This window comes from Chiloscyllium plagiosum, unplaced genomic scaffold, assembly GCF_037043375.1.
Source record: "Chiloscyllium plagiosum isolate Xiang-an unplaced genomic scaffold, Cpla_swu_hap1 HiC_scaffold_18, whole genome shotgun sequence".
In the NCBI taxonomy this organism is placed as follows: Eukaryota; Metazoa; Chordata; class Chondrichthyes; order Orectolobiformes; family Hemiscylliidae; genus Chiloscyllium; species Chiloscyllium plagiosum.
In genome coordinates, this window is record NW_028270156.1 from 77485267 (window position 1) to 77510970 (window position 25704).

The 25704-nt window shown below is 42.4% G+C and overlaps 1 protein-coding gene across 1 annotated transcript in view; it reads left to right on the top strand.

Annotated features, from left to right (window-relative positions):
• Window positions 1-284: 284 nt before the first annotated feature.
• The window catches only part of LOC148147014 (mucin-6), an 85323-nt gene continuing 59903 nt past the window's right edge, over window positions 285-25704 (top strand). Inside the window, exon 1 of the mRNA XM_087996205.1 lies at window positions 285-423. The gene's annotated coding sequence lies outside the window, so the exon portion shown is untranslated. The remainder of the gene's footprint in view (window positions 424-25704) is intronic.

Genomic DNA, 25704 nt, shown 5'->3' on the forward strand with positions numbered 1-25704 from the left:
ATCCAGCATCTGCAGTCCTCGCTTTCGCCAGGTGGATGGACAGTATGACTGAGCATGGAAGACAGTCTGATTGAATGTGAATGGGAGGAGGGGCGTCGAGAGACTGAGTGGAGACGGGGTTCTGTACAGTCTGAGTGAGTGTGGTGGAAGTGACAGAGGGGTAGTAGGCCGTCCGGCTGGAAGGGGTTGGTCATGCGAGCTGAGTGAGCGTACGTGTTGGGGGCGCACGGGGCAACATTCAGCGCACGCTCGCCCTCTTAACGGATGCAGCTCGAGCTGAAAGAGTTTGGCGCCAAAGCCGCACGCAGTTTTTGTTGTTTTCCTGCAATTGGGAAATATCCTTAATCGGAAAACACTGATGGCAAGGTTTTTACCATTAGAACAGCACTGACCTTCTTTCCTTAACAATTTCTCAATTTCACCGTAAGTAATTTGAAGCATTCTGTGAAAGAGTTAAAGGAAAACGTTTAGAATTTGCTGCCGAAAAATCTACAGAGTTTAAATTATCCAATTGCAAACTCTTGTGCTAGCCCTCAAACGTGTATCTCAGCGCTGGGTCAATATTCAGCTTTTGTCGGACAAACAGCCGCAAAATACAAGGTCAGTCTTTGATTTGAAGGGTTGTTGGTTTATTTTTGTAAATCAGTCCTTTTCCTTTCATAACTTAGCCATTCCAGATTGTGTTCCTCCCTTAAAATAATCTCTGTATCAGACGCATTCTGTGATTCCTGATGTTCTCTAAACAATCCTCCATGAAACCTGTTGCAACACCGAGCACCCCATTTCCTTTCTCACTGATATTTTTGACCATGGAGCCTGCTGGAGGCGAACATCACCAATCACTCTGTGGTATGCTCAATCTATTTGTCACTACTCTCATGGAATGTGACAGGAAAATAGTGACCAATCTCTTTGAACTTCTCTCTGAACTGTCCAATCATTTGTTAAAAAAAAAGGATGTTTGCAGTGGCATGTTTTCCGTTGCTAAAACTGAGCTTATAGGTGCAGTGAGTTGCCCCTGCAAAAGATTTCACTCTGTCTTCACTATCCACCACCAGCCTTGCCAAAATTTAATCGGTGATGAAGTTATCCTTATTTACCAGTCCATTTTTATGTTTACCTGTAGATTTCCATTATGGTATTCCCCGCTTTTCGATAGTTTGCTTTATGCCACTTTGCTTTTGTGAAAGACCTACAGGTACGTGTACGTGTTTTCGCTGACTGAAAGAAATCCGAAGAGGATTTTTCGCTTTTATGCAAAAAGGCAAAACATTTTCCCATATTAATTAATGCTTCACTTTACACTATTTTGTCTTACAAAAGGTTTCATAGGAACGCTCTACTTTTGGATAGTGGGGGATATCTGTATTCTACCTCACTTGTATTGTGCTCAACATTAACTATTAGCCCTTTGTTTCTTCCTTAGGCATTCTTGATACTGTCTTCTCATTCTCTGCACTGAGCAATTCCATGACCTTGTCTTTCTCTTCTGAATCTCCTAAGCATCTTCTTCCCTAAGCTGCAGATGTTGCATTTCCTGATTTTGCATGGAAACATGCCCTTGGAAAAGAACAGGATATTTTGGGTGAGTGAGCAGTGAACCAGATGGCCATGAGGAAATGGTCCCTTGAGAATGCTGAAAGGGGAAGGGAAAATAGTGTTTTACTGGTGGAAGCTTACTGGATTACAATTGCCAGAGGATTATGCATGGTGATGGGGTGGAAAGTATGTACAAGGGGACCCTATTGTGATTCTTCCCTTTTACGTTTACCCTTCCCACCATTGAAGGCCCCAAATGATCCTTCCAAGTGAAACAGCAATTTACTTGTGAATCTCCCAAGTTAGGGTACAGTTTTTTGCTGTTCATAATGTGGTTCCCTCTACATTGGGCAGATTAAACATAAATTGGGTGTCCATTGTTTGAGCCAGCTCCATTTAGTTGATAAACGTGACCCTATGCTTCCTGTAACATTAATTTTTCACCTTGTTCTCACTATGACTGTTCTGACCTTGGTCTGCTGGAGAGTTCTAATGAACCTCAATAGAAGCATCTTTTGACTGGCGCTTTACTGCATTCTGGATTCTCCATTGACTTCAACAATTTTACATCACAAAGTGATGGTTGTGGAAGATTGTTTTTCGAACTGGAGGCCTGTGACCAAAGGTGTACTACCGGATCCATTATTTTTCATCATTTATATAAATGATTTGCATGTGAATGTAGGAGGTATGGTCAATATCTTTGTAGATTATATCAAATTAGATGGTATGGTGGACAGTGAAGAAGATTATCTCAGAGTAGAACTGGAACTTTATCAGATGGGCCAATAGGCTAAGGAGTGGCAGATAGAGTTTAATTTAGATAAATGTGAGGTGTTGCATTTTGGTGTGGGCAAATGAGAGAAGGACTTTTACAGTAAATGGTAGAGCCCCAGGGAATGTTGCTGAGCAAAGCATCCTCGTAGCGTTGCAGCTAAATAGGTGATGAAAGCATTTAGCACGCATTGGGTGTAGGAGTTCTGATTTCATATTGCGGCTGTGTAGGACATTGATGAGGCCACTTCTGAAATACTGCATTCTTGCCACCCTTCTAGAGGAAGAATGTTGCTAAACTTGAGAAGATATAGAAGGATGTTGCTGAGACTGGAGGGTTTGAGCTCTCAGGAGAGGCTGAGTCGGCTGGGTTTTTTTCCTTGTAGCACTGAAACTGAAAGGTTACCTTGTAGAGATTTGTAAAAGGGATAGGATGAATAGCCAAGGTTTTTCCTCGAGTAGGGGAGTTCACAACTAGAGAACATAGGTTTAAGGTGAGAGGGGAAAGATTTAAAAAGGATTTGAGGGGTAACTTTTTCACGCAAAGGGTTGTGTATGTATGGAGTGAGCTGCCAGAGGAAATGATGGAGATGGGTACAATTGCAACATTTAAAACGCCTCTGCATGGATAGATGAATATGAAAGGTTTAAAGGGATAGGGACCAAGTGGTGGCAAATGGGACAAGGCCAAACTGGACTGTCTGGTCAGTGCAAATGAGTTGGACTGAAGTTTATTTACGTAGTATATAACTGTATAATTCCATAACTTCTGCCCTTACTTTGTACCTTGTTTCTTTGCAAATTTTTTAAACCTCAGTTGTTTCCTTTGTTTTTGGATAGGACCTAACTGAACATTCACTACCTGTAGGATTGTAATGAGGTCAGCAGCTGGACCTTATAGAATATGAATTCCCTGATTCTGAATCTGGTCCAATCAGGGAGCCCTGCCTGACAGATATAAACAGGAGTGTCACTGGCCACTCGGGTGTTTCCTTTCTTCCTGGTAGTGGAAATTTGAATAAAGCTTCGTGCACCTTGTCTCTCACTGTGTCTCACAGCTGCACACACACAACATGGGTGCTGGGGAAAAAAATAAGCACTACCGTAGTTAGGCGGTAGTGTGGGGGTAAAAAAAGAAAAAAAAATTAAAAATAAACAGCAGTGTCAGACATCCTGTTCACTCAGAGCTGGCTCTGAGGGAGCTGGATCAGTGTGTGTGCAAGGACTCTCCTCCTTGAAGGTGTCAGAGGGGAAGGGGACTGTCCCTGGGCCAGCTACACCACATCCAGAGAGCTCTGAGAGGAAGGAAGAAAAAAAAATAAACAGGAGTGTCCATCCTGTTCTGAGAGCTGGCTCTGAGGGAGCTGGACCAGTGTGTGTGCACACATGTGCTGCAAAAAAAATAAAGAAACAGGAGTGTCAGAGGATCTGTTCACTCTGGAAGATGGCTTTGAGAGAGCTGGATCAGTGTACTGCTGATCACAGTCTAGTGCAGAGGTGGGGAACCTTTTCATGTTGGAAGGCCGCATTATGTTAGTTGTAATCTATTAAGGCTGCATCCAAGAAATTTCAATTATATATTCATCAAAATTCACATTATTTTGTGAAAGTCTAACTACAATGTACTAACTACCTTAAAAAAAAGAAAAAAAATGTTAACTCAAAAGTTAACTAACCTTTTAATGACTTTGTTGTGACTGCTTTTTGTAGGAAAGCATTTGAATATTTGGTTGCAGCATGGAGGTCAGCAGTTTTAGCTGATCCTCTAGATGGGTATCCGTCATTTGTGACCTTAAGGGCATTTTGATTTTGGTTAAGTAGGAGAATATAGGTTGGCAGCAATAAGTGGTTGAAAAGCAAGAAAGCATTTTTCGTGCATGTTGCCGAAGGCATGGGTATTCTGTTGCATTTTTCCATATTTCAATCTGATCTTTCTTAGCGTCAAATAAGGACTTTAAAATGTCATCTTCTGAGAGCTCAATCAATTCCATCTGTAGTTCTTTAGGAGCCTTATGACTTAACAATTTTTTAATTGTGGCGGTCAGTCTGTGAGGATTATTTCGTTGAATTTTCTTTTACTCTCTGGTATTTTAAATACATTCATTTCAAGATTAAAATAAAAATAATAAAGGACAAAAAAACATATTAATAAAAAATAAAAGATTTGTTCGGCAAAATTTAGATTCATTAAAAAGGCCACACACAATGACCGAGAAGGCCGCATGCGGCGTTAAGGCCGCAGGTTTCCCATCCTGGTTAAATATGAGCCATTAGCAACTTTTGGAATACTGCATTTAATTCTATCTCCCTGCTATTGGAAAGATATTATGAAACTTGAAAGGATTCAGAAAATATTTATAAGGATTTTTACCAGGGTTGATGGGTTTGATCCATAGTGAGAGGCTGAATTGGCTGAGGCTTTTTTTCCCTGGAGCATCAGTGAGTGTGGGGTGACCTTTTTGAAGTTTATAAGATCATGAGGGGCATAGATAGGGTGAATAGGCAAAGTCTTTTAACCAGAGTAGGACAATCTAAAACTAGAAGACATAGATTTATGAGAGAGGGGAAAATTTTAAAAGGGACATAAGGGGTGGTGCATGTATGGAATGAACTGCCAGAGGAGGTAGTGGAGATTGGTTCAATTACAACATTTAAAAGGTATCTGAATGGGAATATGAATATGAAGGGTTTAGAGGGATATGGGCGAAATTCTGGCGAGTGAGACTGGTTGGAGGGTAGGACGAGTTGGACCAAAGGATCTGTTTCTGTATTAAACATCTCTATGACTGTGTCAAAAAGTCTCCACCTGTAAACCAAGTTAATGGCCTCTGTGGAATTATTTTACTTCTGAACACAGATTTGCTTACTTTTCCTTACAGCACACATTTGACTTTGTACCATGAAAAAAAGATTTTCAGTTAACATTTCCTGCTGTCTATCCTGTCACAAACATTTTAATTTCCTGACCTTCCCACTATGTTTTAATTGTCTAATCTACGTGTACTCATTTAAATTTGGGTTTTGAATTTTGGGTTAATGACAAATCATTTCTGTTTTCTGTTTACTTTTAAGCATCTCTGTTGCCATGGTGATTTCTTTTCAACAGTTTGTGAGTGCTACTTTAGCGGGACTAATGGGTTTTTATTTACCTTAGAATGTTTGATGACTTAGCAGTATTTTTAGGTGTTTTTAGGTCTGTTAGAAATTTATAAATTTTGAATTTTATGAGCTTAGTAGAAAAACACAATGTTTCGAGAATGAGTTCCCTTTTCAGTTTTTATTTGAGCAGTCCCTTGGAAGTCCTTGGATGGCTTTGGTTGTATAGAACATTGGTCCTGAGAAACAGAGAATAGTGAAGATAATGAGTTAGTTATAGCCAAACCAGATGTTTTGGGATAACATGTGACTGACCTCTTTCTTTCTCAGCTCTCCCTGTACTCATTACTCCTTTAGATCTTTTGTTTTACCCAACCATCAACATGGTTAGTTTATTGCACTAACTACACATGACAAATAAATAATACTTATTTTGCAACACCATTGTGATTATTCGAGATGTCTAACTTGTTTGCAGATCTCCATGTGATGGATACTTTTAATAATTAATTGCTGAGTTATGAAGGCTTATTCAAGCAAAATGCAGGGAGGGCATCATTCCTTCTGGATTAAGACTCTAAGGAATAGAGAAAAATGCAAAATATTTATATAATTTTTAACTACATAAGCATCTCATTATCTGAATTCCAGTTTTGTTTCATACAAGATAAACAGAAGCTTACACTAAATCATAGGTTAATGTCATTAATGTCTCCTTCATCCAGTCAAGGACCACTTAATCTTACCTTAGCCTCATCTTGGTTTGTCCATTGCTTTTAAATGTTTTTCTTTCCTTCCTGTCTGTAAATCCCTTCTGCCTCTGAGGCATCTTTTGAACATTTTATTAGTACCAACTCTGTTTGTACAAAGTTTCCTTCAGTTTCCTGCAGACTTTAGGTCTTTAAGTTGCACAAGGTTCATCTGGGCATTGCTCACTGCTTAAAAAAAAATTAACCCATGTGTTTAGCAGTCCCTCTTTTGGCCCTTGGCCTAGATAGTCAATAGATAGACATGTCATCTCTTTACACTCCACTGCCATTGATCCTGGCCAGGTCTCCAGCTTAGGGTTTAAAAGGTCAGACCATCTGAACTCATTGGCTCTATAATTTGGGGCCCTGATCCACACCCTATTGCCCAATTTCTAATTGCAAATCACCATTTTCTCTTTGACCTCCTAGTGCATTAAATCAGGGACGTTAGATATAAAATTATTAACAATGGGAAGTGATAAAAATCACGGTGGCACAGTGGTTAGCACTGCTGCCTCACAGTGCCAGAGGCCCGGGTTCAATTCCCGCCTCAGGCGACACTCTGTGTGGAGTTTGCACATTCTCCCCGTGTCTGCGTGGGTTTCCTCCGGGTGCTCTGGTTTCCTCCCACAATCCAAAAATGTGCAGGTTAGGTGAATTGACCATGCTAAATTGCCCGTAGTGTTAGGTGAAGGGGTAAATGAAATGGGTCTGGGTGGGTTACGCTCCGGCGGGTCGGTGTGGACTTGTTGGGCCGAAGGGCCTGTTTCCACACTCTAAGTAATCTAATGGCGTAACTGTTGTTACAATGCGGAGATTGAACGTTTCTGTTAATTAAAACCCAAACATTTCTATTAATTAAAACCAAACACCCAGAAAAGCTCACTTCGTCTTGTAATCTATTAAAATGTGAATGACAGAGAATTCCTAAATTCCACTATTTAAGGAAGAATAACAATTTATTTTCCAAACTCGTAATAAAGAACACTAAGCAAAACTATTCACAAATCCAAGCCCCCGCTTTCCTTAACTATTTACTATTTGACTCCAACTCTATAAAAATATGCTGTTCCAATAACACACACATTAACATTACATTAACTTAAAGTCAAGACGACACAGTCTCTGTCTTCTTCGCTGTCTTCAGTATTCAGGCTGCTGATCTCCCTGGGTTCTCTTCTTTCTTTTTTCTGCAAGTATATTTTATATGAAAAGATACCTTTTCATAGAGAGTGTTTTCTTTGAGAGCAAGATTTTAGATGGGCAGTTAGCTCTCCGGCTCTATGGTAGTTGCTTGGGTCATCGATGGCAGTTGCTCTTTCTGATCAATTTTCAAAATGCCTGTGTTCTTTATACCCCTCCAACATCGTACCGTCTGATTGATCTGATGTTGTCAAAACAATAAAATCAAATTCGATTTGGTTTTAATATCTTGGGTATAATTTAAACTTGAGAGTTTGGTGCTGGAAAATCACAGCCGGTCAGGTAGCATCTGAGGAGTAGGAGAATCCATGCTTTGGACATAACACCATCATCAGGAGTGAATTATTTCTGATGAAGGGCTTATGCTTGAAACGTCAGTTCTCCTGCTCTTCAGATGCTGCTTGACTGGCTGTGATTTTCCAGCACCACACTCTTCCGACTCTGACCTCCAGCATCTGCAGTCCTCACTTTCTCCTATAGGAGTTTGGAGGTTATGTTGCGGCTGTACAGGATATTGGTTCGGCTAGTTTTGAAATATTGTGTGCAATTCTGGTCTCCTTCCAATCGGAAGGATGTTGTGAAACTTGAAAGAGTTCAGAAAAGATTTACAAGGATGTTGCCAGGGTTGGAGGGTTTGAGCAGGAAAGTCAACATTTTGGGTGGAAACCCTTTGTCAGAGGTAATGCCATGTATAACTTAATTCTTGTGTGTAATTCCCCTCGTAATCAAGCACAGCATTTTAATAGTTTTCTTGATTACTTGCTGTATCTTTACACTAACTTGCTTTGATTCATCCACTTGCACACCCAGATTTCTCTGGGTCTGAGTGCTCTGCAACCTCTTAACATTTAGACAATATGCTCTTTTTATTTTTTCTGCCAACATGGACAATTTCATACTTTCCCACATTGTCCTCCATTGGCAGCTACTCAGTTAACCTATCTTTTTAAGCTCCTTAATACGTCCTCTTCATAGTTCAGTTTCCTATCTATACCTTCAGTCCCTACATCCAAATCATTTCAATAAGTTGTAAAGAGTTGAGGCCCAAGCACTGACCTCTTTGGCAACCCACTTTATGATATCCTGCCAGCCTGAAAAAGCCTCATATATTCCTACTGTCTACTTCCTATTAGCCAGTTAATCTTCCGTCCATGTCAATATATTACCACAACACTGAGTTTCTATGTTCTTTAATAATCTTTAATGTGGCATCTTATCAAATGCCTTCTGGAAATCTAAATACAATTCATCCATTCGTTGACCTTCATCAACAGCACAGGTTATTTCTTCAAAGACCTCCAATAATTAATCATGATATCCGTTTGATAAACCAGGTTGGCAAAACCTGATTACCTTGCACTTACCCAATGTCCTTTTATAAAGTTTTTAATAGCTTGTAATGTCCCTATGACAGATGTTAAGCCAAGTGTCTTGTTTCCTACTTTCTGCCTCCTCCCATTACATGAACTATTTTCCAATCTAAAGAAACTATTCCTGAATTTAATGAGTTTTGAAAAATTAAGATCAATGCATCAACAATTTTACTAGCTAGTTCTTATGTCAGTGGTGGGCAAATTATTGGAGAGGATTCTGAGAGATAGGATTTATGATTATTTGGAAAAGCGTAGTTTGATGAAAGATAGTTAGCATGGCTTTGTGAGGGACAGATCATGCCTCATTGAATTCTTTGAGGATGTGACAAAACACGTTGATGAAGGTAAAGAAGTGGATTTGGTGTGTATGGATTTTAGCAAGGCATTTGATTAGGTTCCCCATGTTAAGCTTATTCAGAAAGTAAGGAGGCATGGGATACAGGGAAATGTGGCTGTCTGGACCATACAAGATAGAGAGTGGTAGTAGATGGCAAGTAATAGGCCTGGAGCTCAGTGAGCAGTGGTGTTCCACAGGGATCAGTTCTGGAACCTTTGCTCTTTGTGATTTTTATAAATGAATTGGATGAGGAAGTGGAAGTGTGGGTTAGTAATTTGTCAATGACACAAAGTTTAGTGGAGTTGTGGATAGTATGGAGAGTTGTTGTAGGTTGCAATGGGACATTGACAGAATGCAGAGCTGGGCTGAGAAGGGGCAGATGGAGCTCAACCTGGAAAGGTGTGAAGTGATTGATTTTGGAAGGTCGAATTTGATTACAGGGTTAAAGGCAAGATTCTTGGCAGTGTGGAGGAACAGAGGGTCTTGGGCTCCACGTCCATAGATCCCTCAAAGTTGCTACTCAGGTTGATAGGGTTGTTAAGGAGACGTATGGTGCGTTGGCTTTTATTAGCAGGGGGATTGAGTTTAAGAGCCGTGAAGTTATAGACTCCTGTTAGAGTCCTGTTAGACCACACTTGTCTGGTCACCTCATTATAGCATGGATGTGGAATTTTAGAGAGGGTGCAGATGAGTTTTACCAGGATGCTGCTTGGACTGGAGGGCATGTTTTATGAAGAAAGGTTGAGGGAGCTAGGGTTTTTCTCATTGGAACGAAGAAGGGTTAGAGGTGACTTGATAGAGGTGTACAAGATGATGAGAGGTGTAGATAGAATGGATAGTCAGGGCAGAAATGTCGATCACGAGGCGGCATAATTTTAAGGTGATTGGAGGAAGGTTTAGGAGAGATGTCAGAGGTAGGTTTAGGGGAGATGTCAGAGGTGGATTCTTTACACAGAGATTAGTGGGTGCATAGAAAGCACTGCCAACATTGGTCGGAGAGTCGGATACATTATGGACATTTAAGTGACTCTTAGATAGTCACACGAATGATAGTAAAATGAAAGGTATGCAGGTTCGTTTGATCTTAGAGTCGGATAAAAAATCGGCACAGTGTTGAGGGCTGAAGGGCCTGAACTGTGCTGTACTGTTCTATGTTCTATGAAGACCCTATGGAATTCTGGGGGCATGTGCCTATTCATCTCCCTTCTGAAGTTCTCCCCAGTTCGAACAATTTACTCAGTGCTATTTTCCTGGTCATTATAACTTTCTTGAGTTCCTTGCTCCCTTTCAATTCCTGATTTACAGCTATTTCTAGGAATAGAACATCAACTCAAACTTCATCTGCCGTCTCTTTATCCTGCATTACTGATTTCCCAGCTTAATATTCTCCTGATTCAATGCTTATTTTGTTAACACTTTTTTGAAATGTCTGAAGAAACTTTTCTCTATCTGTTTATTTATATTTTCTAGTACTAATTTTTGTCTCCTTATTAATCTTTTAATTATTTGTTTTTTTTAATATTCTGTCCAATCTATCTTCCATCTATCTTTGCACAATTATGTGCCTATCTCTGACTTTCTTGGTTAACAGAAATGTGACTCATAGTAACATTTAGAACTAGAAATGTGGCTCAAGCCAGAACAGGACTGGATACTTAACATCCTAGGTTATAAGGCTTTTTGTAGAAACAGGTAAAAGGAGAAGAGGTATAGCAGTCTTGGTTAAGGATAGTATGATTACCCTTGAATGAGATATAGTTCTAGAATCTATGCAGTTGGAGTTGAGAAACAGTAAGGTAGGAGTTGGATATTTATTATAGACCTCCAAATGGTGGGGAGGATGTAGAAAAGAGCATTTGTATACAGATTATCAAAATCTGAAAGACAAGTCGGATTGTCATAATTGTCAATTTTAGTTATCCTAGAGTATGCTGGGAAAGAGGTAGAGTGTGGGGCATGCAAGGGGAGAAATTCTTGCAATGTGTGCAGGAAAACTTATTGGAACAGCATATTTCCAATCCTACCAGGGAGGGACAGTGTTGGATCTTGTCCTAGGAAATGAGGCAGGCCAAGTGCAGAACATCAGATTTGGGGACCATTTCAGAAATAGTGATCACAACATAATAAGGTTCAATATTAAGTTGGAAAAGGATAAAAATCAGTCAGTGATTAAAATTACAGACTGGGAAAGGTCAGATTTTACAGGTCTAAAAGTTGAACTGTAGCACGTTAATTGGATATGCATTTTAGTGGATAAAAAGTGTCTGAAAAATGGGAGACCTTCAGAAGGGAGATGAATAGGGCACATGTTGGGTACAGCAGCCAGGAGAAAGTGAAGACTGCATATGCTGGAGATCAGAGTTGAAAAGTGTGGCACTGGAAAAGCACAGCAGGTCAGGCAACATCCGAGGGCTTGCTGATGAAGGGCTTATGCCTGAAACATTGATTCTCCTGCTCCTTGCTGCACTTTTCAACTGCAAACTAGGTATACACCCGTGAGAAATAAATACAGGGTATCCAAAGCTAGAGTACACTGGATTATTAAGGATTTGATGAGAAATAAGAAAGAAAAAGGAGGCACATGATGTTTAGAAGTTGGCTGAAGGTTAGGAAATAGAGGGTTGGTATAGATGGATATTTCTCAGATTGGAGAGAATTTGAAAGTGGTGTTCCCCAAGCATCGGTATTCGGACCCTTGCTTTTTCTGATTTATATAAATGATTTGAAGTTGGATGTTACAGGTGAAAGTTCTAAATTTGAAGATAGTCATAGAGTCATAGAGATGTACAGCACGGAAACAGACCCTTCGGTCCAACCTGTCCATGCCGACCAAATATCCCAACTCAATCTCGTCCCACCTACCAGCACCCGGCCCATATCCCTCCAAACCCTTCCTATTCATATACCCATCCAAATGCCTCTTAAATGTTGCAATTGTACCAGCCTCCACCACATCTTCTGGCAGCTCATACCACCCTCTGCGTGAAAAAGTTGCCTCTTAGATGCTAAACTAAGGAGAATAGTGAATTGTGAGGATCATGCTGAGCAACCTCAGAGACATTGACAACATGGTCAGATGGACAGATTCTTGACAGATGAAATTTAATGCAGAGAAATGTGAGGTAATGTATTTTGGTAAAAGAAGTATGGATTGACAATACAGGTCAATGGTACAACTTGGAGGGGAGGACAAGAACAGAGGGATCTTGGAGTTCACATGCATGATTCTGTGAAGTTGGCCAGGCATGTTGAAATTGTTATTAAGAAGGATTAAAGGATCTTGGGTCTATAAATAGAGGCATAGAGTTTAAAGAAAAGGAAGTGATGATATACCTCTACAAATCATTAATCAGACCACATTTAGAATTTTGAGTTCAGTTCTGGGCACCTTATTTAAGGAATGTTAAAACTCTGGGCAGAGTACAAAGGAGATTTACTAGAATGATACCAGGAATGAAGGATTTTTTTAAAAAAGGAAAGGTTAGAGAGATTGGGCTTGTTCTCCTTGGAGCAGAGAAGTTTAAGAGATGACATTATTGTGGTGTTCAAAATTATGAACAATTTTGACAAGGTAATGAATGATGTTCTATTTCCACTATGGGCCACATCTTCAAGATTGTCAACAAGAGATCTAGGAGTGAGAAGAGGAGAAACTTCTTTATTCAGAGGCTTGCTAGGATTTGGAATGCTCTGCCTGAGAGAGTGGTGGAGGCAGATTCCGTAGGAGGTTTCAAAAGAGTGCTGGATACATATTTGAAAGGAATGAAGCTAGAGGACTCTGGAGATAGGCCTGGAGAGTGGATTGATGAGTAGCTCTTTTGGGAACCAGTACAGACACAATGGGTCAAATGGCCTCCTTCTGTACTGTAAAATTTGAAGATATTATGATTCTAACTATGGATGGTGGGCCTGTCCCTTATAAGTTTTCTTATTTGTCAGAAAGTATCTATTCTGTGCTTGCCACTGCATCTCTATTGATCTAATGTCGAAACTTAATTGCCAGTTTATTTTCGTGAGCTCTGCTTTCATGCCATCATAATCATCCTTGTTTAAATTCAAGTTAATAGTTCTCTCTCAAACTGTATGCAAACTTCAATAATATCATGGTGGTTATTACCCAAGACACCTTTATCGTGAGGTCAGTAATTAGTCCTATCTTGTTGGTCAAAACCAGGGCTAGTAAAACCCACTGAGTCATGCTTTAACTCGCTGATCTAAGAAACTATCCCAAAAACTTTCAATTAATTCTAGAACAAAGATCAAAGAACCTTACAACACAGGAACAGGCCATTTGGCTCTCCAAGTCTTTGCCAATCCAGATCCTCTATCTAAACCTGCCACCTATTTTCTAAGGATCTAGAACATAGAACATAGAACAATACAGCACAGAACAGGCCCTTCGGCCCATGATGTTGTGCCAAACATTTGTCCTAGCTTAAGCACCCATCCATGTACCTATGCAATTGCCGCTTAAAGGTCACCAAAGATTCTGACTCTACCACTCCCACAGGCAGCGCATTCCATGCCCCCACCACTCTTTGGGTAAAGAACCCACCCCTGACATCTCCCTATATCTTCCACCCTTCACCTTAAATTTATGTCCCCTTGTAACACTCTGTTGCACCCGGGGAAAAAGTTTCTGACTGTCTACTCTATCTATTCCTCTGATCATCTTATAAACCTCTATCAAGTCACCCCTCATCCTTCGCCGTTCCAACGAGAAAAGGTCTAGCACTCTCAACCTATCCTCGTACGACTTCCTCTCCATTCCAGGCAACATCCTGGTAAATCTTCTCTGCACCCTCTCCAAAGCTTCCACATCTTTCCTAAAGTGAGGCGACCAGAACTGCACACAGTACTCCAAATGTGGCCTAACCAAAGTCCTGTACAGTTGCAACATCACTTCACGACTCTTGAATTCAATCCCTCTGCTAATGAACGCTAATACACCATAGGCCTTCTTACAAGCTCTATCCACCTGAGTGGCAACTTTCAAAGATCTATGAACATAGACCCCAAGATCCCTCTGTTCCTCCACCTCACTAAGAACCCTACCATTAACCCTGTATTCCGCATTCTTATTTGTCTTTCCAAAATGGACAACCTCACACTTGGCAGGGTTGAACTCCATCTGCCACTCCTCAGCCCAGTTCTGCATCATATCTAAGTCTCTTTGCAGCCGACTACAGCCCTCCTCACTATCCACAACTCCACCAATCTTCGTATCATCTGCAAATTTACTGACCCACCCTTCGACACCCTCATCCAAGTCATTAATAAAAATTACAAACAGCGGAGGACCCAGAACTGATCCCTGCGGAACTCCTCTTGGAACTGGGCTCCAGGCTGAATATTTGCCATCTACCACCACTCTCTGACTTTGACCGGTTAGCCAGTTTTCTATCCAATTGGCCAAATTTCCCTCTATCCCATGCCTCCTGACTTATCAAATGCCTTACTAAAATCCATGTATACTACATCCACTGCTCTATCCTCATCCATATGCTTGGTCACCTCCTCAAAGAATTTAATAAGACTTGTAAGGCAAGACCTACCCTTCACAAATCCATGCTGGCTGTCCCTAATCAAGCAGTGTCTTTCCAGATACTCATAAATCCTATCCCTCAGTACCCTTTCCATTACTTTGCCTACCACCGAAGTAAGACTAACTGGCCTGTAATTCCCGGGGTTATCCCTATTCCCTTTTTTGAACAGGGGCACAACATTCGCCACTCTCCAGTCCCCTGGTACCACCCCCGTTGACAGTGAAGACGAAAAGATCATTGCCAACGGTACTGCACTTTCCTCTCTTGCTTCCCACATAATCCTAGGATATATCCCGTCAGGCCCGGGGGACTTGTCTATCCTCAAGTTGTTCAAAATGTCCAACACATCTTCCTTCCTAACAAGTATCTCCTCTAGTTTATCAGTCTGTTTCACACTCTCCTCTTCAACAATACGGTCCCTCTTGTTCGTAAATACTGCTCCCTGCCCATTCATGAATCTGTCTAGAACATACATAGAACATAGAAAAGTACAGCACAGAACAGGCCCTTCGGCCCACGATGTTGTGCCGAGGATTATTCCTAATCTAAAATGAAATAACTTAACCTATGCACTCCTCAATTCACTGCTGCCCATGTGGATGTCCAGCAGTTGCTTAAATGTCCCTAATGACTCTGCTTCCAACACCACCGCTGGCAACGCATTCCATGCTTTCACAACTCTGTGTAAAAAATCTACCTCTAATGTCTCCTCTATACCTTTCTCCTAATATCTTAAAGCTATGACCCATTATGCCAGTCAGTCCTGCCCTGGGGAAAAGTCTCTGGCTATTGACTCTATTACCCCTCATTACCTTGTATACTTTGATCAGGTCACCTCTCTTCCTCCTTCTCTCCAGAGAAAAGTTTGAGCTTAGTTAGTCTCTCTTCGTAAGACAAGCCCTCCAGTCTAGGCAGCATCCTGATAAATCTTCTTTGCACCCTCTCCAAAGCTTCCATATCTTTCCTATAATAGAGCGACCAGAACTGGACACAATATTCCAAGTGTGGTCTGCAGCAAAACCTCGCGGCTCTTAAAACTCGATTCCCCTGTTAAGGAAAGCCAAAACACCATATGCTTTCTTAACAATCCTATCCACTTGGGAGGCAACTTTAAGGGATCTATGCACTTGAACACCAAGATCCCTCTGTTCCTCCACACTGCCAAGAATCCTGTCTTTAATCCTCTATTCAGCATTCAAGTTCGACCTTCAAAAATGCATCACTTTGCATTTATCCAGGTTGAACTCCATCTGCCATTTCTCAGCCCAGTTCTGCATCCTGTCTATGTCGTGCTGCAGCCTACAATAGCCCTCAATGCACCTCCAACCTTTGTATCATTGGCAAATTTACACCTACCCTCAACCTCCTCATTCAAGTCATTTATAAAAACTACAAAGAGCAGAGGCCCGAGAACAGAGCCCTGCGGGATACCACTCACCACTGACGTCCAGGCAGAATACTTTCCATTTACAACCACACTCTGCCTTCTGTCACCCAACCAATTCTGAATCCAGACAGCCAAATCTCCCTGTATCCCATACGTCCTGACTTTATGAATGAGCCTACCATGGGGAACTTTATCAATGCCTTGCTGAAGTCCATATACACCACATCCACTGCTAGACCTTCATTGACCTGTCTTGTCACCTCCTCAAAGAACTCAATAAGATTTGTGAGGCATGACCTGCCCCTCACAGAGCCATGCTGACTGCCTTTAATCACGCTATGCTTTTCCGAATAGTCATAAACCCTATCCCTCAGAATTCTTTCCAAAACCTTGCTGACTACAGACATAAGACTGACTGGTCTGTAATTGCCAGGGATTTCCCAATTCCCCTTCTTGAAAAGAGGAACAACATTCACCTCCCTCCAATCCCCTGGTACGACTCCCATGGAGAGTGAGGAAGCAAAGATCTTCGCCTGTGGCTTAGCAACCTTCTTTCTTGCTTCCTGGAGCAACCTAGGATAAATCTGTTGGGGCCCTGGGGACTTACCAATCTTAATGTTTGCCAAAATTTCCAGCGCATCAACTTCATCAATCTTGATCTGTTCAAGCCTATTTCCCAGCTCCTCGAAGTTCTCATTCACACCAAGGTCCCTTTCCTTAGTGAAAACCGAAGCAAAACGCTCATTTAGGGCTTCCCCTATCTGCTCAGATTCCACGCACAGGTTCTCTACGCTATCCCTGACCGGCCCTACCTTCTCCATGATCATTCTCTTATTCCTCATGTATGAGTAAAATGCCTTTCGGTTCTCCCAAATCTTTCCTGCCAAGACTTTTTCGTGCCCCCTCCTGGCTCTCCTCAGTCCATTTCTGAGTTCCTTTCTAGTAAGCCTGTAATCCTCAAAAGCTGTGCTGGATCCTTGCTTCCTCCATAAGCTGCCTTTCTTCCTTTTGACTAGAAGCTCCTCTGTTCTCGTCATCCACGGCTCCTTAATCTTACCCCATCTTGCCTGTCTCAGAGGAGCAAGTTTGTTCATCACTCGCAACAATTGCTCCTTAAACAGTCTGCACATGTCTGTTGTGCCCTTTCTGTGGAACAATTGCTCCCAATCTGTACTTCCCAAGTCCTGTCTGATAGTTTCATAATTTCCTTTTCCACAATTAAATATCTTCCCTTGGTAACTGCTCCTTTCCCTCTCCAAGGTTATGGTAAATGTAAGGCAGTTGTGGTCACTGTAACCAAAGTGTTCTTTCACCGCAAGATCTGACACCTGTCCTGGCTCATTGCTGAGCACCAAATCCAAAATGGCCTCTCCCCTCATCAGCCTATCTACATACTGAGTAAGGAAACCCTCTTGAACACACCTGACAAAAACGGCTCCATCCAAACCATCTGCAGTAAGGAGGTTCCAGTCAATATTGGGAAAGTTGAAGTCACCCATTACAACAACCCTGCTACATCTGCATTTTTCCAGAATCTGCCTGCCTATGAGTTCTTCAGTCTCCCTACTGCTATCAGGGGGTCTGTAGAAAACCCCCAATGAGGTGGTTGCTCCCTTGCTATTCCTAACTTCCACCCATACTGACTCAGTAGACAAACCTTCCTCTACAGCCTTCTATTTTTCTACCCTCCCTGTTCTTTTTAAACGTTCTGAACCCTGTAACATCTAGCAGCCAATCCTGCCCCTGTGAAACCCATGTCTCTGTTATGGCCACAACATCATAGTGGAGAAAGTGAGGACTGCAGATGCTGGAGATCAGAGCTGAAAATGTGTTGCTGGAAAAGCGCAGCAGGTCAGGCAGCATCCAAGGAGCAGGAAATCGATGTTTCGGGCATAAGCCTATTTCCTGAAGAAGGGCTTATGCCCGAAACATCGATTCTCCTGCTCCTTGGATGCTGCCTGACCTGCTGCGCTTTTCCAGCAACACATTATCAGCACAACATCATAGTCCCAAGTACTGATCCATGCTCAAAGTTCATCACTCTTATTTCTGACACTCCTTGAGTTAAAGCACGCACACTTAAACCGATCCCTTTGTTTCATCAGTGAAAAACCTTCCTGATAGATTCACTACATCCTGTCACTACCCCATCTACAACTACCCCACTCTCAGATATGTAGCTTTAGTTCCCATCCCCTTGCCAAACTAGTTTAAACCCTCCCGAGCCACATGAACAAATCTCCCACCCAGGACACTTGTGCCCCTCCAGGTAAGATGCAACTCGTCCTTCAAGTACAGGTCCCACCTTTCGCAGAAGGCATCCCAATGGTCTATGTATCTGAAGCCCTCCCTCCTACACCAGCCTGTCAACTACGTGTTAAGCTGCACTCGCTGACTGTTACTCACCTCACTGTCTCGTGGTACCGGTAGCAAACCTGAGATCACTACTCTACTCGTCCTGTTCTTCAGCTTCTAACCTAGCTCTCTGTAGTCACTTTTCAGATCCTCAATCCCTTTCCTGACTTTGTCATTGGTGCCAATATGTACCACAATTTCTGGCTGCTCACCCTCCCTCTTCAGAATCCTGTAAACTCAATCGACGACATCCTGGATTCTGACACCAGGGAGGCAACATACCTTCTGGGAGTCCTGTTCCTGTCCTCAAAATCTCCTGTCAATCTGTCTAAGTATTGAGTCCCGTACCATTAGAGCTTTTCTATTCTCCTGCCTTCCCTTCTGAACCTCTGTGCTAGAGACCTGACAACTGTGGCTTTCCCCTGGTAGGCTGTCGCCACCAGCAGTATCCAAAACGATATACTTGCTGCTGAGTGGAACAGCCACAGGGTATCCCTGCTCTATCTGTTGGTTCCCTTTCCTCGCCCTGACTGTAACCCGGCTGTCCTTATCCTGTGTCTGTGGAGTGACCACCTCCCTGTACATCCTCTCAATTTTTCTCTCTTTGCCTCCCGGACGATCCACTGTTCATCCAGCTCCAACTCCAGTTTCTTAACTCGGTTTTCAAGGAGCTGGAGTTGGGTTCACTTCCCGCAGATGTGGTCAGCAGAGACACATGTTGTGTCTCTCACTTGCCACATTCTGCAGGAGGAACTTGCAACTGCCCTCTCAGCCATACCCCGCTAATCTGAAAGACCACATCGAACAAAACAGGAAGAGAAGAAAAGGAAAGAAAAATGAGAAAACCTGAAAACTTACTGAGTTTACAGACTCTCAGTAAGGTTAGAGGAGGTGGGTGGGAGGGAGGTTCTATGGGTAAGACCATAAGACATAGGAGTGGAAGTAAGGCCATTCAGCCCATCGAGTCCACTCCGCCATTTAATCATGGCTGATGGGCATTTCAACTCCACTTACCCGCATTCTCCCCGTAGCCCTTAATTCCTTGTGACATCAAGAATTTGTTAATCTCTGCCTTGAAGACATTTTGCGTCCCGGCCTCCACTGCACTCCGCGGCAATGAATTCCACAGGCCCACCACTCTCTGGCTGAAAAATGTCTCCGTATTTCTGTTCTGAATTGACCCCCTCTAATTTTAAGGCTGTGCCCACGGGTCCTAGTCTCCCCGCCTAACGGAAACAATTTCTTAGCGTCCACCCTTTCCAAGCCATGTATTATCTTGTACGTTTCTATTAGATCTCCCCTTAACCTTCTAAACTCCAATGAGTACAATCCCAGGATCCTCAGTCGTTCCTCGTATGTTAGACCTACCATTCCAGGGATCATCCGTGTGAATCTCTGCTGGACATGCTCCAGTGCCAGTATGTGCCACCCCTCCTGAGGTGTGGGGCCCAAAACTGGACACAGTACTCCAAATGGGACCTAACCAGAACTTTATAAAGTCTCAGTAGCACATCGCTGCTTTTATATTCCGACCCTCTTGAGATAAATGACAACATTGCATTCGCTTTCTTAATCACAGATTCAACCTGCATGTTTACCTTTAGAGAATCCTTGACTAACACTCCCAGATCCCTTTATACTTTGGCTTTATGAATTTTCTCACCGTTTAGAAAGTAGTCCATGCTTGTATTCTTTTTTCCAAAGTGCAAGACCTTGCACTTGCTCACATTGACCTTCATCAGCCATTTCCTGGACCACTCTCCCAAACTGTCTAGATCCTTCTGCAGCCTCCTCACTTCCTCAGTACTACCTGCCTGTCCACCTATCTTCGTATCATCGGCAAACTTCGCTAGGATGCCCCCAGTCCCTTCATCCAGATCATTAATATATAACGTGAACAGCTGCGGCCCCAACACTGAACCCTGTGGGACACTGCTTGTCACCGGCTGCCATTCCGAAAAAGAACCTCATATCCCAACTCTCTGCCTTCTGTCAGACAGCTAATCCTCAATCCATGCCAGTAGCTCACCTCGAACACCATGGGCCCTCACCTTACTCAGCAGCCTCCCGTGTGGCACCTGATCAAAGGCCTTTTGGAAGTCTAGATAGACCACATCCACTGGGTTTCCCTGGTCTAACCTACTTGTCACCTCTTCAAAGAATTCTAACAGGTTTGTCAGGCACGACCTCCCCTTACTAAATCCCTTACTTGTTCTAATTCGATCCTGCTCTTCCAAGAATTTAGAAACCTCATCCTTAATGATGGATTCTATAATTTTAACAACAACCGAGGTTAGGCTAATTGGCCTATAATTTTCCATCTTTTGTCTTGATCCTTTCTTGAACAAGGGGGTTACAACAGCCGTCTTCCAATCATCCGGGACTTTCCCTGACTCCAGTGACTTTTGAAAGATCTCAACCAACGCCTCCGCTATTTCCTCAGCCACCTCCCTCAGAACTCTAGAATGTAGCCCATCAGGGCCAGGAGATTTGTCAATTTTAAGACCTTTTAGCTTTTCTAGCACTATCTCTTTTGTAATGGCAACCATACTCAACTCAGCCCCCTGACTCCCTTTAATTGTTGGAATATTACTCATGTCTTGCACTGTGAAGACTGACGCAAAGTACTTATTAGGTTCTCCAGCTATTTCCTTATCTCCCATCACTAGCCTTCCAGCATCAGTTTAAAGTGGCGCAATGTCTACTTTTGCCTGTCATTTGTTTCTTATGTATTGAAGGAAACTTTTACTATCATTTCTAATATTACTGGCTAGCCTACCTTCATATTTGATCCTCTCCTTCCTTATTTCTCTCTTGGTTATCTTCTGTTTGTTTTTGTAGCCTTCCCAATCTTCTGATTTCCCAGTGCTCTTGGCCACTTTATAGGATCTCTCTTTTTCTTTGATACATTTCCCGACTTCCTTTGTCAGCCATGGCTGTCTAATCCCTCCCCGGATAATCTTTCTTTTCTTGGGGATGAACCTCTACTGTGTCCTCAATTATACCCACAAACTCCTGCCATTTTTGCTCTACTGTCTTCCCTGCTATGCTCTGCTTCCAGTTGATTTCTCACCCACTTAAAAACTTCCTGGCAGCCCTCGTTTCTCTCTGCCCTCTCTCCTTGCCGCTCTGTTCATAATAGAGGCCTGACTGTCAAAGTGAGTCCCTTTTTATGTGGGAAAAACGGACTTACCTGGCAGCCCACGTTTCTCTCCACCCTCTCTCCTCGCCGCTCTGTTCAAAATGGAGGCCCAATTCTCAAGGTGAGTCCCTTTTTAAGTGGGGAAAAATTGACTTACTTGGCCATCTTCATTTCTCTCAGCCCTCTCTCCTCGCTGCTCTGTTCAAAATGGAGTCTAGGTACATCATAAAGGATGCTATTGTTCCTGCCCCTACCACCTCTGCTGGCAATGGATTCCAGGCACCCACCACTCTCTGCGTGAAGAACTTTCCCCATATATCTCCCCTAAACCTTTCCTCTCTGACTTTGAATTCGTGACCCCTAGTAATTGAGTCCTGTACTCTGGGAAAAAGTTTCTTCCTTTCCACCCTGTCTACACCTGTCATGAGTTTGTGAGCCTCATTTCGACTACTTTATCCCATTTGAGTTTTTCACTTTATGTAAATTAAGCCCCTTGCCCCATGATAATTGCCACACTTTTTGACAATTATTCTTTCCTTGATACCCTGCCCATGCGGCTACTATTATGGGGCTACTATTATGGATAAAGTGATATCTTGCCTTTATCATTCCTCAACTTTACCCAAATTGTTTCATTAAACCTGTTTCCTGAATTTAGATCTCTGTCTCTTGTGCGAATTTCACCTTTAATTAATAGAGACACTCCTCCATTCTGTCATAGCTTCTTAAATGTCACCACATAATTCAATATTCAAGAGTGCTGGAAAAGCACAGCAGGTCAGGCAACATGTGTGGAGGAAGAGAATCGATGTTCGGGCATAAGGATTCCTGATGAAGGGTATTTGCCCGAAACATTGATTCTTCTGCTCCTCGGGTGCTGCCTGACCTGCTGTGCTTTTCCAGCACCACACTCTCTACTCTGATCTCCAGCATCTGCAGTCCTCACTTTCTCCTAGTTGATTTTAACCCTACTGCGAAGCCTCTTCCAAGGGTGCCTACCTTGAAGTTCTCCTCTCTCTGTCATTGCACCTCCCAGGTCATCCCCTCACCCCTGAAGCTCTTCAGCCATGTTCTGAAGCAGACTTGCTACCACAGCTACATCTCCTTCCTCAGTGCCTGCCTATGGAACTGACCTCTGGACAACATTTTACTCTGATCCCGCATGGACTCCGGACTACATTTTACTCTGATCTCGTATGGAATTCAGACTACATTTTACTCTTCTGATGAAGGTCTTATGCCCGAAACATCAATTCTCCTGCTCTTCAGATGCTGCCTGACCTACTCTCGACTATTCAAAATTCAAGTCCTAACTTAATACATTCTGCAGCCTTGTTTTAGTTATGGCTACTTGATTGTACTTGTGTATCTCAATTTATTGCTAGATTAAATTAGGTTCCCTACGGTGTGGAAACAGGCCATTTGGCCCAACAAGTCCACACCAACCCTCCAAAGAGTAACCCACCCAGACCCATTCCCCCTAACACTATGGGCAATTTAACCGACCTGCATATCATTGCGATTGTCGGAGGAAAACAGAGCACACAGACACAGGGGGATGTGTCAAATTCCACACAGGCTGAGGCTGGGTTTGAACCCAAGTCCCTGGCACTATGAGGCAGCAGTGCTAGCTACTGAGCTATTGTGCCACCCTACTCGTTCATCTGTCTTGTTTTGAATGCTACTTACATTTTAAGAACCCTTCATCAGAAGAGTAAAATGTAGTCTGAATTCCATACGTGATCAGAGTAAAATGTAGTCTGGAGTCCATGCGGGATCAGAGTAAAATGTAGTCCAGAGGTCAGTTCCATAGGCAGGCACTGAGGAAGGAGATGTAGCTGTGGTAGCAAGTCTGCTTCAGAACATGGCTGAAGAGCTTCAGGAGTGAAGGGATGACCTGGGAGGTGCAATGACAGAGAGAGGAGAACTTCTTCAAGGTAGGCACCCTTGGAAGAGGCTTCGCAGTAGGGTTAAAATCAACTAGGAGAAAGTGAGGACTGCAGATGCTGGAGATCAGAGTAGAGAGTGTGGTGCTGGAAAAGCACAGCAGGTCAGGCAGCATCCGAGGAGCAGAAGAATCAATGTTTCGGGCATATACCCTTCATCAGGAATCCTTATGCCCGAACATCGATTCTTTTCCTCCTCACATGCTGCCTGACCTGCTGTGCTTTTCCAGCACTCTTGAATATTGAATTGTGTGGTTACATTTAAGAAGCTATGACAGAATGGAGGAGTGTCTCTATTAATTAAAGGTGAAATTCGCACAAGAGACAGAGATCTAAATTCAGGAAGCAGGTTTAATGAAACAATTTGGGTAAAGTTGAGGAATGATAAAGGCAAGATATCACTTGTGGGAGTTGTGTACAGGCCCCATAATAGTAGCCGCATGGGCAGGGTATCAAGGAAAGAATAATTGTCAAAAAGTGTGGCAATTATCATGGGGCAGGGGGCTTAATTTACATAAAGTGAAAAACTCAAATGGGATAAAGTAGTCTAAATGAGGCCCACAAAATCATGACAGGTTATTGTACTACATTTGTATTAGGGACAACTTTTTCACGTAGAGGGTGGTGCGTGTACAGAATGAGCTGCCAGAGGAAATGGTGTAGGTTTGTACGATGCAACATTTAAAAGGCATCTGAATGAGTATATGAATAGGAAGGGTTTAGAGGGATATGGGCCAAATACTGGCAAATGGGACTAGATTTTAATACGATATCTGGTCAGCATGGACAAGTTTGAACAAAGCGTCTGTTTCCATGCTGTATATCTGTATGACTCAGGGCGGCATGGTGGCTCAGTGGTTAGCACTGCTGCCTCACAGCACCAAGGACCCAGGTTTATTCCAACCTCGGGCGACTATCTGTGTGGAGTTGTCACATTCTCCCCATGTCTGTGTGGGTTTTCTCCGGGTGCTCCTGTTTTGTTCCACAGTCCAAAGATGTGCAGATTAGGTGGATTGGCCATGCTAAATTGCCCATAGTGTTCAGGGATTTGTAGGTTAGGTGTATTAAGGGGTAAATGTACAGTAATGGGTAATGGGCTTGAGTGGGATACTCTTCAGAGGGTCGGTGTGGACTTGGGTCGGTGTTGGGCCGAAGGGCCTGTATCCACTCTGTAGGGATTCTATGATGACTCTATGACTCTCGTCTTATTTGTTGATCTGCACTTATATCTGCATTCTTTGTTACTTATTGTCTATTTATTAATTCCCATGTTATTTCTTTCCTCTGTCCATTCGTTGATTCACCACAACTTTCCTTTTTGGACCCTTGTCCTCACTATTTAGTTTAAAACCATCTCTACTTCATGAATACTTCATCCAGTCAAGGATCACTTAGTCTTATCCTAGCGTGGTCCTACTTTACCTCAAAGCTTATCAGTGTGAGTCCTTCCCTTTGTCTCAACTCCTCTGACTCCAAGCCCTCGCTGGAATTTTTTTTATTGATATGAACTCTCATTTGTACGAGAATTGCCGACATATTTGTGCTGACAATGGCCTTTGTAGTGCACGATGTTCATCTGTTGCTTGCTTCTAAAGAAGAATAACTATTTAACCCTTCTATCCAAACTACCTCTAGCAACTGTAATTTAGGAATGGTCTATTGGTTATCATTTTAATTTAACGCTATCCTTTTTTTGTAAATATTTTTATTGAAAAGGAAAATGATTTTTGAGTTTTTTTTACAAAATTAATACAAAATAGTGTAACCACTATACAGTATAATAACAGCACCAATATAAAATTAAGAAAACGAACTACTAATCTACACGATAAACTACCGAAACACAAAATAAGATATAAGAAAGAAAACCTATTTATGAAAAAAGACCACAATGTTGTACATTACTGACAACCAAAAAAGGAAAAAAAAGTCAATAAATAAATAAATACACATTCAAAATAAAATTATATCAAGTCACAACAAAACCTGTATTTATACGGGATTCTTCCTCCCAGGGACCCCCGAACCAACAAACATCATCCTCGCGGCTAAACAAAGGCCCTAAACAGTATGGCCGCTACATCTGCATTGGTGTAGTTCAAAAAGGGCCGCCATATTCTGAAAAATAATTCAATTTTTTGGTGCGCCATATTTGTAAGGAAGTCCCGGGGAATATATTCCATAACTATCTTATGCCAATTTGAAAGTCCCAGGGGATTTTCCGATACCCAACTTTCTAAAATATTTTTCCTTGCAC